The 17,279-nt window shown below is 40.5% G+C and overlaps 1 protein-coding gene across 18 annotated transcripts in view; it reads left to right on the plus strand.

The window, feature by feature from the left end:
- Positions 1 to 17,279, plus strand: part of IQSEC1 (IQ motif and Sec7 domain ArfGEF 1) — a 306,001-nt gene that overhangs the window by 176,416 nt on the left and 112,306 nt on the right. Inside the window, exon 1 of one of the 18 annotated variants that reach the window (XM_083420796.1) lies at positions 16,092 to 16,267. The exons of the other annotated variants lie outside the window; for them this stretch is intronic. The gene's annotated coding sequence lies outside the window, so the exon portion shown is untranslated. Of the gene's footprint in view, positions 1 to 16,091; positions 16,268 to 17,279 lie in introns of those variants that run through there. 18 annotated transcript variants of the gene reach the window in all.

Below are 17,279 nucleotides of genomic sequence, written 5' to 3' on the forward strand. Positions count from 1 at the left end.
TTCTTAACCTGAAGCACGATTTCTGGGTTAGCGGAGTCTGTAACCTGAAGCGCCTGTAACCTGAAGCGTATGTAACCCGGGGTACCACTGTACTCATTCAACTGAACAGCAACGTAATTTCCCACAAACCCACTTAAAGGTTTCTTCCTATTTTTTTGGCAAACTGCATCAAATTTATCGATATGTGTGCTTGGGAGCACAGGTGCGTTTTGTGCATGTGGCATTTATTACAAAAATAAATTTAAAACCTGAGCAAACACCAGCAATACAAGCTTCTCTTGATGCATCCTATATCAGACAAACATTAATGGCAAACTGGAGAAACTAAAGTCTATATGACTTCAAATAAAAATTATGCATACTTAACAAAGGTATAATTTTAAATGACTCCTCCAGAAGGCTTAGTGCTTATTTTGGTTATTTGGCAGTGCTATTCCCCACCCCCTTGGCAGTATGCCAGGAGCAAACCAGCAGTAAATGACACGGAGCAAGTTTAAGCTCTTTATTAGAAAAACAGAATCTGCACAGGGATGCCAGGCCTAATGAGCACAGCAACTCTTCTTCGGTAGGTCTTTCCCCTATGAGACAGTTGCAGAAAGTGAAGTTCTCCACTTTCCACAGCTGCCTAAGTCCCCTCTCCAGGATTTCCCCCAAGCAATATGAGACTACGCTGGCATGCCCGCCTTTGCTCTTCCCGCTTCATTCCTCTCCTGGTCCTGGGAGATCAGGGGGAAGGGAGCTTGTCACAGCAGGATGGAGAGACACCCGTGCCTCTTTACCAGCCTGACTCCTCTCTGCCTCTTAGCCTCCCTCATCCCCTTATCCTGCTTCCACTTCCACTTCTGGATTGCTCTCTGCCATAGACCCTCCCCACTCACTAAGTCCTGCTACTTTTTCAGCTTCTGACACCTTCTCCTCACAGTATTCTCCCTCTGACCGCTTATTATTGTCCCACCACTAATCGCTGGGCTCTGAGCCTTCTTCCCTTGGGGGTTCCCTAGCTGGTTCCTTCACCATTCATCTGTGTCCAATCAGTCCATGACACAGTATAACATCAGAAAGGGAGATTCAAAAATGATTAGAACTACTCTCAAATTCCTTTTCTAAAATGGATCAGTATTGAACTGTGAGGTTGCAAAATATGTAAAAAAAAACACACAGAGGAAAGGCATACATACTCAGATTGCAAACTGTGTGATGAGAACATTTCATGCGATACTTTCTCCATACATATTTTTAAAGTAGCAGCTTTTGTATTAAATCAATTCACTATTTGTACTTTAAGAAAAATGCTGGTTCATTGTACATTTCCATTTTGATCCTTTTCATATAATCTGCATGATGAGCATAAGCTCCTTATATCCAACCTGGCAGGCTTGTACAAACAACTAGAGCAGAGGTTATTGGTTCACTTGCAGATAATTAATTAGGACCTTCTCCATCCTTGTTATAATAGATGGCATCCTTCCTGATTAAGCCCCATGTTTCCATTTGCTTCTTGCTGTTCCCGGGCAGCCAATATTCTAGTGGGCTGTTCCAATATGGGCTTGTCCAGCACGCAGTTGTCGCACAGCTGTGTTAGCTTTATGCTGGGAATGCACCTCTCTATTTTATTGATGAAGCCTCAGCTTTTTGGCGCTTATGCATTACTATGCATAGGCATTAGTATAGTGCTTTCACTGCCTTATCTGAATTAGATTAAGAAGAGAAATAGAGCTCAGTGTCATCTACATGTTGATGGTAAGGTAAAAAGGTAAAGGTACCCCTGTCCGTACGGGCCAGTCATGTCCAACTCTAAGGTTGTGCGCCCATCTCACTTAAGAGGCCGGGGGCCAGCGCTGTCTGGAGACACTTCCGGGTCACGTGGCCAGCGTGACGAAGCTGCTCTGGTGAGCCAGCACCAGCGCAGCACACGGAAACGCCATTTACCTTCCCGCTATAAAGCGGTACCTATTTATCTACTTGCACTTAGGCGTGCTTTCGAACTGCTGGGTGGGCAGGAGCTGGGACCGAAAGACAGGAGCTCACCCCGCCATGGGGATTCGAACTTCCGACCATGCGATCGGCAAGCCCTAGGCACTGAGGTTTTACCCACAGCGCCACCCGCATCCCATATGTTGATGGTACCTGAAGCCTAATCTCTATATGACCTTCCTCATCTGTTTCGTGTACAGTGGTACCTCGGGTTACAGACGCTTCATGTTACAGACTCCACTAACCCAGAAATAATACCTCGGGTTAAGAACTTTGCTTCAAGATGAGAACAGAAATCATGCAGTGGCAGCAGGAGGCCCCATTAGCTAAAGTGGTACCTAAGGTTAATAACACTTTTCAGGTTAAGAACGGACCTCCAGAACGAATTAAGTTCTTAACCCGAGGTACCACTATACAGGCATACCTTGGAGATATTGTGGGTTCAGTTCCAGACCACCAGCACAAAGCAAATATCACAGCAAAGCAAATACCACAAACAAACAAAAAATGTTTACTAGTACATATAAAAGTTAAGTTTACATTATCCTGTAGTCTATTAAGCCAGGCTTCTCTGACTGCAAGGACAGCAAGGGATGTTCCTACCAAAATGCTGTAAAAATAGTTAGACATTTCGCCTAACACATTATTATTTTTATTTAGATGTACACCCCATTTCAACAGGGTAGTGCCTTACAAAAATTTAAGGGCAATCCTAATGCACTGTTTCCTGGAAGTTCTTACCTGGGATTAAACTCCACTCAACACAGTTGGCTTACTCACTTCTGAGTAAACATTTACAGAAGGCTTCCCCAAGATGGAGCCAAACAACAGCTCTAATCAGCCCCAGCCAGAATGGCCAATGGTCAGGATTATTATTGGTGGTTTTTTATTAAAGGAGGGGGAACCCAGCTCCAGCCCTAGACAACTCCAGTCCCATGGCCAGAAGAGGGGTGGTGGCAGCAGCAGCGGGGGACTTCCTTCCTCTGGAAGCAGTCAGACTACCTGCAGCTGCACCTGCATCCTCATAAGGAGCAAAATCTGCAAAGCACAATAAAACAAGGTATGCCTGTACATGTTTGAAAGCATAGGGACAAGACCAAACCCTACTGCGAAAGTGCCAGGCAGTGGTTTCATGGAGCATCCCACTTCCAGTCCAGACTGCCTATCCAATATGGTACACCTTAAACATGGCATCCAGTTGTTATAGGTTCAAAGAAGTCTTCATTTGTGCGAAGCTGAAGCAGTGTTTCAATTTATGCTATTTGATCATGGCTTATAACTCATTATAATCAGCATATATTTGTTCATCAAGAGTAATATTTTGAAAGTTACTGATTTTAGAATATTATTTTAAGAATGATGAAATGAGAAGTCAACATCTTTCCCCCACCCCCACCCCCACCCCCAATAACTATCTCTCTCCTCAGAACTTCCTGCTGTCTTTTCAATGTTGGCCAACATAGTTAATGAGATCCCCTGAGATGGATGAAGAATGGCATTGTGGTGCTGCAATTGTTTTGTCAATTAAAAGCATAATGGGAGGCTGTCGGTGGTTGTCTCAAAGTCCAGATGTGATACCATTTATCGGCTTCTCTTTGACTTTTAATGATCATATATTGAATGTAGGGTGTCTGCGGAGGATCAGCTTGTTACTGGCACTCTCAACAATTATAAACCAATGCGTTTCTAGAAAACAGTTTCAAATGTCAGCTACATTTGGAACAAACCTGTTTGTGGAAAACTTTGTTTAAACCTAAAAAAGGGAGATACAATTACTGTTATGCTGCGGGAGGGGGGATAGGATGTAGGGGGGAATAGAATGCAACTATCCTTTGTATTTGTTGGTGTTTTTTTCTTTGGACTAAGAATACTTCTGGCTTATAAAGTTACGTGGAAAGAAATATAATTAGCTTTGCTTTTCCTTGTTCCCCCTTGCCCTTTCTCAGAAAAGGTGGTTGGAAGCAGACAATTTGTCCAGTCTAGGGTGGCTGCCTCAGTCACTTGAGTGAAGAAATCTGGAAGCTTGGCCCAGGCATAAGGTCAGACTTGGCACTCCCCCATTGCTGTCTGCTGGCCCACAAGATGCCTAGGATATTACTTTTATCTCAAAGTAGTGTTCAGCCATGTTGCTGACTTACCATTTCCAGTTAAGCATCTGGGCAAATGACGCAAGGGGAAACTTTTTTCTACAGGCTTCCAATGCAGCCAGCAAATCCAGGATGGAAAAAAAAGTACATGCTAGTATTTATCTGCCCTGCTTGAGCAACATGGTCCTGGTTTCTATATTATTTATTTTCCTTTCAGCATTTTATTTTATATACTGCCTCTTTAGAATTCCAGAGGTTTGTGCTTCTTCACAACAGGCATGTGAGATAGGCTAGTCAGAAAGTTAATATTGTACCCAAGACCAGCAGGGATTTTATTTGAATCCAGTTCTCTACCAAGTATACCACACTATCTTTTTACATGATTATTTATTCTGAATATGAGAATTCCCATTAATATTCAAAAAAGTTTAAGTTAAAAATGGTTGCACAACACTTTGATCCTATACATCCCTCAGAAGCCATCATATTGCATATGATGACCAAAATGATACTTGCATTATTTTGCATGTGTTCTTTTGTACATATTAATGCCCATGAACAGCAATATAACATGAAAAATTGGTATTTAGCACAAAAGTGGATTTCAGCTATAGCTGTAAGAGGCCCTGCATTGGGACTGTGGTATTTGAGAGGAGGGTTTAACCCCTTGATCCCTGCAATTTCCTGCCAAAAATTGCTCCCTGGTGCCATCTTCCTTGAAGGTGGTGCTTAGTGCAAATAACAGCTTTGGGGGCAAACATCAGTAAGATGGGCAATATGTGTCAGAAAAATGTGAAAGAGACCAGTTCTGGATCTCGGGGTCTGTGCAGCTGCCTTTTCTCAAAAAAGGAACTGGTCAGTGGTAAGCATGCTTTAAAACTGTAGACTTAACAGATGCTATATTAGATCATGAAAACCACTGCTGGGAACGCTGTTGCATGTCATATATAGTCCCGTCACACCTCTTTTCTTCATCATGAGAATAATGAACAGCCGAAATCAGGCAGGCAGCGTTGCTTTTGCTGTTACTTGTTGTGCCTAATGAAGTGTTGTTTTCAATGGCAATTCTGAGTTCTTTCAAGATATGCCCAGAGATCAACAATTAATCAGCAAGACAACTCTTAAAGGAAATTACTGATGACAGCAAAGGGGGAGCAGAGCATGAAAGTCCTACATGAAGTTAACAGCAAGTAAATTATATGATAAACAGGAATGGGTCCTGGGAGATCTTTAATATTGAATGTTTCCTAATGTTAGGTGTTGAATGCTTTCAGGCAAATGAGTATTTAAATCAGAAGCATTTAAGATGGAAACACTTTCAGAGCACTGCAAGATGGTGCATTTTGTGGAGCTTGGTCACAAACCCCATATCTCAAAGGAAAATTGAAGGTGGTCTTTGAATTTAAACCGTGACACGGTATTTTATAAATATAGTCAAACAAATGCGAAAGGAGGAAAGTAAATCAAAGTAATCTAATGTAGTTGGGTCCATATTATCTTCCTAGGGAACAATAAAGGTAAAGGACCCCTGACAGTTAAGTCCAGTCGTAGATGACTCTGGGGTTGCGGCACTCATCTCCCTTTACAGGCTGAGGGAGCAGGCGTTTGTCCACAGTTTTTTCCGGGTCATGTGGCCAACATGACTAAGCCGCTTCTGGCGAAACCAGAGCAGTGCACAGAAATGCCATTTTCCTTCCCGCCGGAGTGGTACCTATTTATCTACTTTGACATGCTTTCGAACTGCTAGGTTGGCAGGAGAAGGGACCGAGCAACAGGAGCTCACCCTGCCGCGGGGATTCAAACCGCCAACCTTCTGTAGGAGCTGGTTATTTATGTCATGTTTTTGTATTACCTGTGGCTGTCAGCCAACAGTGAAACTGGGCTGTACCTTACCCACTGCCCTCCCTCACCTGTAGATTCTGAAAGGGCCAGCCCACAACCATCACAACTTGCTTGAGCCCTATAAAACGGAAGTAGGGAAAACCCTGATTCCCAGCAGAAACTTTTCTCAGTGCTCACCAGCTAAAAGACACCCAGGCGATTTGGTATGTAGTAGAAAGCTCCTGTAAAGAAGCATTGTCATATAGGTATGGCTACCTGAAGTTCAGGTACAGCTGCATGGATGAAGAAGAGTTTATTGCTATAACTGAAGTTCGATGAGGTCACTGAGATGAATTATTCTGTGCAATTTCCGAGAGGTTGTGGGATTCTCCATTCAAAGCTTGTTTCTGCTAGTCCTGTATACTGACCTTGAGAAAGTAATTTTTTAATAGTTTCTAATAAAACTAAATAAAAATAAAACAGTTTCTAAAACTGTGTTCATGCAACTACAAATTCATGGTTCTGGAAGAAAAAGAAGGTAACGAGACAGTGTTGAATGCTTTCGGAATAGAATGCAGTCAGTTACAGTGGTACCTCTAGTTACGAACTTAATTCGTTCTGGAGGTCCATTCTGAACCTGAAACTGTTCTCAACTAGAGGCGTGCCTTCGCTAATGGGGCATCTTGCTACCCCTGCGCTGCCGGCACACAATTTCGTTCTCCTCCTGGGTCAAAGTTCTCAACTCGAGGTACCTCTTCCAGGTTAGCAGAGTTTGTAACCGGAAGCGTTTCTAACCTGAGACATTTGTAACTCGAGGTACAACTGTATTAGTATTTTGGCAGAGTTTTCTATAGGGTAAGTTCCGCATTGAAGAAATTGTAGTGAGTACATTTCCCCCCATGTATTTGCCCAGAGGATGCATATGTATGCGTTTGTATAACACATTAAGTGTGAGCAGAAGCTAACCGTCTTTATCAATAAAAGTGATGAAAAGTGAGCATGCCTGTGCCTGCTTGTATAGGAGTTGGTAGACTTGACCATGTCGGAGGCAACCTGTCTGGGATTACCAGACACTGGGGTTAGAGAATGGGATATCATGGCCTATTAGTCAGAGCAAGGACATCCACCAGACCACATCTGGAAATATGTGGACCAGATATTCCTGTAACAAGCTAATTCTTTTCTTCTGACACTATCCAAATATAATCCATAGCAAAAAGAAAAAGGTTTAGTCTATAATACCACAATACACTTTTTTCTGCATTAACATTAATCTGACAGAATAATTATATATCTCTAGTCACTCAGTAGGATGGCCATAAAACTAATATTAAATCATATTATAGTAATAATAGTAATAATAATTTTGTTATTTATGCTCCACCCATCTGGCTGGGTTTTCCCAGCCACTCTGGGCGGCTCCCAGCAGAATATTAAAAACGCGATAAACCATCAGACATTAAAAACTTCCCTAAACAGGGCTGCCTTTAGTTGTCTTCTAAAAGTCAGATAGTTTATTTTCTTGACATCTGAAGAGAGGGTGTTCCACAGGGCAGGCACCACTACCAAGAAGGCTCTCAGCCTGGTTCCCTATAACCTCACTTCTCACAGTGAGGGAACTGCCAGAAGGCCCTCGGTGCTGGACCTCAGTGTCCAGGCTGAACAATAGGGATGGAGAGGCTCCTTCAGCAGAACAGAGGTTTCCTATGTTTAAAATAAATATCTTGACTCAACTGCCTACATCTTGGTACAGTTTTTTTTCTTCTTTTAAAATACGTGATTATGCAATATGGAAGAGGAGCCTCTGGGACAATTGCCGAGCCATGTTATTTCAAGCTTATAATTCTCTATAACTTGCTTTAGTTTATATGTTCATCCTGTCCGATTTTAATTGTTACTTTAGAGTAAGAGTTGCCAATGCCTCAAGAATTGTAACTATGGAGCTATACAGTTAGTGTTCATAGTTGTGTGGTGTTCATCTTCAAAATTTCATGGCCAGTCAACATTCTGTAGTAATTTAGTAACTTGTAAATTAAGAGATATAAGAGGTGGAGCCCTGATCCACCATGCTGGAGAGGGTTTGGATGGAGTTGAGGTATCATTCCAGCTGAGCTCCTCTAGCTCTGCTAGTGGGGGCGCTCTGCCCAATAGATGCACCGCTATGCCCCTGCCAAACAGTATCCCCGCTGGAGCACCCCGCTAGATACTAAGCCAGTGCTAGTGCTACTGCTATCATGAGAGAGCAATGTGCCTGGTCTCTGCCTCTTCACTGTACCATTTTCTGTTTCCCCCACCACACCTTCCATCATTGCCAGCATAAGCTGCCAGCCAGGGGTTAGAATTGCAGCCTAATTCCAATAAAGATAAATCTTAGAAAAATCATCTAGCCAGTATAATAATAATAATAATAATAATAATAATCTAAAAGCAAATACCTTCTTTGTCATCTTTCACCAGAAAAAAGCTGCTACTCAAGGTGACTCTGTCAATAATAAAATCTATTGAACTGTTCAAAAACAACCGAAGGAAATTGAAGGTTGTTTGCAGCTGAAGATGAGAAATAAGAGTGTGGTGCCCGTCTGCCTTAGGGAAATGTCAAGGATACAGCCTGTGAGAGGAGAAAGAAAAACAAGTGTGTAACAATTGCAGTACAATTTCTACTGGGATTGAAGTTACCCTTGTCAGTCTAGCCTAAAAGGCATATATTAAAGGAGGTGTGTGTGAGAGAGAGAGAGAATATGGATGAATCCTTTCACCTTGTGCCATTTTCCTAATCTAACTCTGTACCCACCTTCCTTGGTTTGAATTGGTGCATTAAGAAAGAAAATACTTAGCAGCCTACAACATAAAATGAATAAACAACAAATATTTGTTATGTATGCATGGACACGGGTGGTGCTGTGGTCTAAACCACTGAGCCTCTTGGGCCTGCCAGTGTTCGGAAGTCGGAAGTTCAAATCCATGTGATGGGTTGAGCTCTCATTGCTCTGTCCCAGCTCCTGCCAACTTAGCAGTTCGAAAGCATACCGGTGTGAGTAGATAGTTTCCACTGCTCCTGGAAGGTAAATGGTGTTTTCATGTGCTCTGACTTCCGTCACAGTGTCCTGTTGCACAATAAGCACATGACCCGGAAAAGCTGTCTGCGGACAAACGCCAGTTCCGTCAGCCTGAAAGCGGAGATTAGCGTTGTACCCCATAGTCAAATTTGACTGTACTTAACTGTCCAGGGGTCTTTTACCTTTACCTTTACCAATAGGTATACAATTTTTCTCGCTGTAAACTCCATTTCATTTTCAATGGCCTGATGTGACTGATAGTTTTAGAAAATCAGCTGCAGATCTAATTAAGTTGAGTAAAAAAATATTTCTGCCTGGTTATGAGTTTGCTTACTATAGGGACTATTGTTGCATGGTAGTATGATTTTTCTGTGTAATCAACGAAAATCAAAATATGCTTAATGAAAATCTTTTTCTGTAATGCGAATTTAACATGCTCATTCCTGCATCTTATGTTTTATCATGTAACCCAATTCTTATCTTGAAGCCACCCTGAGACCTAAAAGACCTAAACTGTCAGAATAGGTTTTACACAAACATGCAAATACATCATATCAGGTAGCTCACCTGAATCACAGTGGCTTCTCACACCTCCTTCACCTCTTGGACAGAGATATGTGGGCTGCCCTTGGATCCAATCTGGAAGCTCCAGTTGATGTACAATGCTGCAGGTACATGCTCAAGGGCAACTTTGAATCTAAGCCAATGATTAGCTAGTTATGTTGTATCACAGCTTTAATTATGCATTCCATCTTTGGTTTAATGAGCTAATCTTTTGTGTAGGGCCAATTCAGTAGCCCCATTAAGGACTGCACAGGGGCCTCTTCTGGACTCGCATTCTAGCCAGAATTGTGCGGAGATGCTATTTATTATAACCTGAAGCTCCACCTCCAGGGTGACCACTAAAATGTGTGTGATCATTGCAGCTCTTTGTGACATTAATCAGTTGCTACCATCATCATTATCATTTTTAATTGGTATACCGTCTTTCTATCTTACAATACTCAAGGCAGTTTACAAGCTGTAGAAACAAAAATGGACATCTTATAACAATCTAATGCAACACAAAAGTGTGATAATAAAACATAACTTTAAAATAGGAAACCTACATCAAAAAAGTAACATTCAACAATCATCAGAATAGTATAAAATAATAATATCAGCATATAAAAGTTAAAGAGAAATCCACTCAACAGTTACAATAAATAATATCTAAAATATAATCAATAAAACAATGGCAAGCCACAGTACATAAAACAATACAATGTACATTGAGAAGCAGAGACTAGAGGGTAGAGCAAGGCAGGTGGAAAGAGGCCTTGCCTGAGTGGAAGACGTATGGCATCGAGAAAGTGAATAGAGAAAAGTTTCTCACAAGCTCTCATGGCACTGGAACTCATGGGCATCTAATGCAGCAAAATATTGGAAGATTTAGGGCAGATTAAAGAAAGTTCTTCCTCTTGCAGCACATAGTTAAATAATGGAACTTGTAATGGCCACCATCTTCAATGGCTTTTAAAAAAGGATTGTGCAAATTCATGGAGGACAAGGCGATCATATGGCCATTAACTATGGCGGCTACATTTTACCTCTACTGTCAGAGACACTATGACTCTGAGTACCAGTTGCTGGGAATCCCAAGTGGGTATTGCTGTTGTGTTCATGTCCTGCTTGCAGGTTGCCCACAAGCATCTGGTTGGCCACTGAGAGAACAGGATGTTGGACTAGATGGGCCCAAAGACCAGCTGCATTGCATTATTTAATCAGAAGATCTACCCTGATAAGAGCTCCAAGTTGAAAAAAACTCAGTTATTCCTGTTATAAATACAGTGGTACCTCGGGTTAAGTACTTAATTCGTTCCAGAGGTTCGTTCTTAACCTGAAACTGTTCTTAACCTGAAGCACCACTTTAGTTAATGGGGCCTACCGCTGCCACCGCGCCACCGGAGCATGATTTCTGTTCTTATCCTGAAGCAAAGTTCTTAACTTGAAGCACTATTTCTGGGTTAGCGGAGTCTGTAACCTGAAGTGTATGTAACCTGAAGCGTATGTAACCCGAGGTACCACTGTACAAATCTCAGTGTCATTTTAAACATTTAATTATTCCTTTATTATACAGCACTTTAAAATTTCAAGTTCAAGAAGCTTGAATGGATATGTGTTATGAGAGGTTCTTGTTACCTATACTTTTACCCTGCAGAGACACATTTTATCATTTCAGTATACTTGAACTATTGGTATTGGACAATTGGTTAACAGGAGGGTTCATAGTCTAAATTAGAGTAACAGAACTGCTGTTATCATTTAAATTGAGGCTCTGCTTGGGTTTCTATTAAAATATTTTGCTTTGGGGGTTATTATTAAGTACTTAAGTTCCCCTGTGGCTATGTTGGTTTTCTCAAGACACATCTGTCTAATCTCCAATGTCTGTGTGCTACTGTATGAAATCAATGTGGAAATTATTTTTCACCTGAAGGTCAAAATCCCCCTTGTGACAAGTGATAGATGTGGAGTTGATTAATGTCATGGGGTGCGAAGTATAGGGAGCTTCAAGAGGAACAATAAGCAGCAGGAACAAATGAACATTTATGAAATGATTGTGTTTTTCTCAGTGGCAAAGGACAAACGTTCCAGGACATTTATGAACAAGATAGAATTGTGAAGTTCCAGTGTTACATACATAGTCCATTGTTCTCGTCTCCTGCTTGTAAAGAGGCCACAACTACTGTGTGCGTGAAAGGATGCACATATACACACACATTCACACGGCATTGGTAGTTGCATTGATTTCTTCCCTACTTTGATTCTTCACTTCTTGCTGATAACCATGTTAGTTCAAGGTAATACAGTGGTACCTCAGGTTATGTACTTAATTCGTTCCGGAGGTCCGTTCTTAACCTGAAACTGTTCACCTGAAGCACCACTTTAGCTAATGGGGCCTCCTGCTGCTGCTGCGCCGCCAGAGCACGATTTCTGTTCTCATCCTGAAGCAAAGTTCTTAACCTGAAGCACGATTTCTGCGTTAGCGGAGTCTGTAACCTGAAGCGTATGTAACCCGAGGTGCCACTGTATTTGGGATTAGTTCAGATTCATGAGGCATCTGTTCCTCCTGCCCACCTCAATATACTGTGCTTGTCTCCATATCATATAGTTATCCTGAAACAGCTTTTCTTGAGTGAGTTTATCAGAAATAAATTATCCATTCCAATTAAATCATTTACATTCCGTAATATGCTCTAATTTTCATTCAGAATAATTGGATTTCAGGGAGTATATGTGTCATTTAATCCAGCTCCCAGCCCTGTCCCAAGGCAGGATTTTTCTGTTCCTAAAACATTTCTGGAATGTGCCAGCCCAGCATGTCCTTTTAAACTTAAAGCAGAGGTTCTACAATCTCTCTAGGCAAAATGATATGCTGAACTTCTTCATACAGTACATCACTTCATAAAAACCACCTGTAATATATAAGATAAGCATAGTATAGGATTTACCATAACATATTATGGCCTGTTCTGCTTGTCCTGTCCTCATTAGCTAGGGAAGAAAGTTGCTTATGTTCTGTTCTCAGTGACAGTCTTTTAAACAACTATCTGAATATGCTTCTCCAAAATAAGTTTTTCTGGCTTCCTCACACTAGCATGTCCCCTCATACTTTCCAGTTTGTCAACATCCTCCTTGAATTCTTGAGACTAGAGTGGAATTTATTTCAAATGAGCAAAGGGAACATTGCTACAGTTAGCCTTTCTCTTGTTTTTCCAGTAGCTGCCCAGGCTACTACAAATAGGCTGCTGGTGTCTTAGAAACCCCTAAAAGCAAGAGCTTTAAATGAAGAGCATAATAATATAATTGAAGTAGTATAATTGAAGTAGTATTTTTAGCCTCTACATATAGGCCCAGTGATTATTATCATGTGCACTGTATATATATTCATCCTTACAACAAAGAATTATTATTCACAGATGTGTTGTACTAAAAGTGCTACCTTATGTCTGTTAATTATGAAGTAAGTCCCAGTAAATTACTCAAAAGTTGCTTTCGATTCTAAAACAGAACCCTGTGCCTCATTTACCAACAAATTCAGTATTGGGGTAAACAGTGACATTAGGGCATCTATTCTGCTGATGCCCCAAATTGTAAGGGAGCTAAACCGCTTGAGGAACCTTTAAAAGTAAAACACTTCCATGTGGGTTTGAGTATTTCTGTGGTCAGCTGAACTGTTAATTCTTTGGGTACCACCAAACGTATTTCAGAAGCTGATTTATCTATCTATTTCTATTAGCAGAATTCCTGTTCATATTTGGTGATCTGTCAAGCCAGCCATTGTCTCTCCAGTGTATTAGTAACTCTCTCTGCAGTCTTGGGCTTAATTCTCAGAAATGGCAAGTCCACAGTCTAGATCTAATTCTGAGAACTGGAAGATCGGTAAAGGTATATCTGGACTATGCAGCTTTAGGTTACAGGTGGGTGGACTACATGATTTATTGTTTCTCCATACACATAGAGAGCTGACCTTCGGTGAAGTAGCTATCTTGGAATTGTTCTCCCTGATCTTTTGGTAACAGGGGATATTAAATTATGTGAACCCTCCCTCTTGCAATATTGCCAGAAGCAATAAAGTCCAGAAACAAGTACATACAGGCATACCTCGGAAATATTGTGGATTCAGTTCCAGACCACCACAGTAAAGTGAATATTGCAATAAAGTGAATATTGCAATAAAGCAAGTCACACAATTTTTTTTGTTTTTGTTTCCTCATGCATATAAAAGTTTTGTTTGCACAATACTGTAGTCTATTAGGTGTGAAATAGCATTTTGGGTTTTTTAAAATGTGCATACCTTAATTAAAAAATACTTTATTGCTTTAAAAAAAGTGCTAACCATTACCTGAGCCTTCAGCAAATTGTCATCTTTTTGCTAATGTTGATGGCTGCTGACTGATCAGGGTGCTGGTTGCTGAAGGCTGGGATGGCTGTGGCAGATCCTTAAAATAAGCCAGCAATTAAGTTTGCTGCATCAATTGACACTTCCTTTCACAAAATATTTCTCTGTAGCATCTGAGGCATTTTACTTTCAAAATCTCAGTCCTCTCAAACCCTGCTGCTACTTTATCAACTAAGTTTATGTAATATTCTAAATCCTTTGTTGTCATTTCAACAATGTTAACATCTTCACCAGGCGTTGGTTCCATCTCAAGAAACTGCTTGCTTTGCTCATCCGAAAGAAGCAACTCCTCATCAATTAAAATTTTATTATGAAATTGCAGTAGTTCATTCACATTTTCAGGTTCCATTTCTAATTATAATTCTCTTGCTGTTTCCACCACACCTGCAGTTACTTCCTTCACTGAAGTCTTGAACCACTTAACCCTCATCTGGGAGGGTTGGAATCAAATTCTTCCAAACTCCTGTTAATCTTGATATTTTGACCTCCTCCCATGAAACACAAATGTTCTTAATGGCATCTAGAATGGTGAATCCTTTCTAGAAGGTTTTCAATCCAGCATGAGGCATTATTATTCAATTTACTTCACCCAGCACCTACCAGAGGAATCACTATCTATGGCAGCTATAGCCTTACGAAATGCATTTCTTAAATAATAAGTCTTGAAAGTTGAAATTATGCCTTGATCCATGGTCTGCAGAATGGATGTAGAGTCAGCTGGCATGAAAACAACATTAATCTCATTATACAATTCCATCAGAGTTCTAGAGTGACCAGGTGCATTGTCAATGAGCAGTAATATTTTGAGCATCAGGTACCAACAGTAGGTTTAAAATATTCAGTAAACCATGTTGTAAACAGATGTGCTGCCATCTAAGAGGCTTGTTGTTCCATTTATAGAGCACGGGCAGAGTAGATTTAGCATAATTCTTAGGGCCATAGGATTTTCGGAATGGTAAATGAGCAGCGGTCATAGCCCTTATCGTACAGATATGACCTAAACCATGCCAGAGTTTGAAGCTCAATTATAAACTTGCCTGCATTTATATTACATACATGACACATGGTACTCATCGTAAAAGGCTGTGTGTGTGAAATATTAATTTATTTGTTTATCAGGATACAGGGCAAGTTACTGGTACAAATGCATAATTTAAAATCACTGTGTAATTTTGTTGATGACATCTCAGTAACCTGTTAATTCAAAATATAACCACAAAGCACACTGATTTACGTCTAAAACTACAGTGTTGGTGCCAGCCTAACCTGCAGAGAGAGTGCATTCAACAGCCAGGATGCTATTGCTGAGAAGGCTCTCCCCAAATGCCATTGAATTCTGTATTTGAACACCTGAATTCCCACAAGAGATTGGACATGAAAATGGCAGCTGTTTTGTATAGTGTTTGCTGTTGCTTATGTCTCTGGAATTTGATGGGGGGGGGTCCCAAATAAACAAACATAATTGCACAGCAGGGACTCACAGTTTTTGAAATCATGTGGCTTAAGTTGGTTATATTTAAATCTATCTGTTAAATCATTGTAAAACCTACGTAGAGAAGAAAGTGACATCTGATGTTCTACATTTTATTAATCAAACACATCACAAACAGTGTGAAATGTGTCAAACATGCTTTTCGGTGTCATATGAAAAGAGGCATATTCTTGTTGTAGCCTTTGTTGTTGCGTCCTGGTCTATTTTGAATTTCTGGTATTTTGGGGGGAGGGCGCCGAGGCAGCTGGAGAATAGGAGACTATATGGGGAAACAAGTAAAATTAAAAAAAAAAAATGTTGTACTAACAATGTTACCTTTTGCTTACACTGTATAGGTGTATGCAATCCTAGCTTCCATTAACATGTTGAGTGTGAGGAATTCACATGCTTTTGCTCGTCTGCAATGAAGCACATATATTCTGAGTTTACTAGTTCAGTACTGCATGTATATGTGCACACAGATACATTCATGTGCTTGCACACATGTGCCCTCACACAGTCACTCACATCCACATTCTTCCTCTTAAGCTGCAAAGGGCTATTGACCTTCCGATGGGATTGTTCTGACAGTCAGAAGCATTGTAGAGATTAGGTATTACTTGGGTTACAGTGGCTTTGAAAGCTGCTGAGCAGAGACAGAAGAGGTCCAGCACATCCTAACAGTGTTAGGTAAATTTGCTGATCAGTACAGAGCATCTATCGGCAAAGAGCCCTGCACTCTGCTCCACAACGAGGCACTGACCCAGCTTCATCCTCCAATGAGAACTAGTAGAGGGTTTGTTTTTTCTCGTCTACTGTTGTTCTTCCGTATCCACTGCAAAGGGAAACTATGACACAGCTCCACCTGGATGTTTGATTCTTTTTTTTCATGGCCTGTGGAACAATGAAGTCAGAGGTAAGTGAATGATGCAGTGCAGGAAGTTACTGCAGCAGTAGCATTTGCTAGGGATATAATTTAAAGAACCAGCATAGCAGAGAAATCTTGTTAGAATTCTGTTTGTTTTGCATGCATTGGACAGAAGCAGAATAATAGCTGCTTTCTATATTTTAACATCTCCCTCCCCCTCCCCCCAACCCGGCCGGCAAATGTCCTTCTGTTATGATCAGCATAGTACTGGAGAAAACAGACTTCATTTTTTTTCCTGAAGGGAAGAGAAAGCTGTATTTTCTAGAGCACTGTACTTCTCAGCACTACAGATTAACAGGATTTTACAGCTTGTTTCACTATGTTGTAATAAGCTCCTTTCTAGAAATAAACATGCCTGTCGTTGCAGCTGGTGCAGTTTATTTAGATTGCTCCCATTGATTCTGAGCTCATGTTCATGCTTCTTATTTGCATTTAGTCAATTAAGTATATATGCTCATTCTGAGTCACTTCTGGTGAGTTTCCTTTTACTTGGTTGATTTAAAAGACGTAGGATAATTTATATTTCTTCCCAAACTATATTTATTCTTTAAACCCCAACCAATTAATATGAGAAAGCAAAACACTTTTATTTTCTAAAATATTATACCTGCCCATTTTCCAGGAGGAGGTTCTTTTCTAGGTCAGGATCCTGCTTTTTCTGTGAATGGATTCGCTTTATCCCCAAGTCATGTTGGTAGAAGAGGAAGCACCCCCTTATAACATAGTTTTCAAGTGCATTGCAGCTACTGATTAAAATGTAAATAGAGAGATAGAGAAAGAGAGAGCTATGTGATGTATTAGAGGCTATATGTGAGGCAGGAAGGTAATAATTATACATTATTTTTTTACAAAATGAATGCTATAAATCAAGTTTGCATTTATATGGCTGTAAGATGAGGTGCCTTGCTAGTGTCTAAACTACGTCTTTGATATGGGTTAGTCTACTGTATTAATACATATATAATTTTCTAGTAAAACTAAACATTTAATGCTTGGTTAG

The sequence above is a fragment of the Podarcis tiliguerta genome (assembly GCF_965153285.1).
Source record: "Podarcis tiliguerta genome assembly, chromosome: 2".
NCBI classification, from domain to species: Eukaryota; Metazoa; Chordata; class Lepidosauria; order Squamata; family Lacertidae; genus Podarcis; species Podarcis tiliguerta.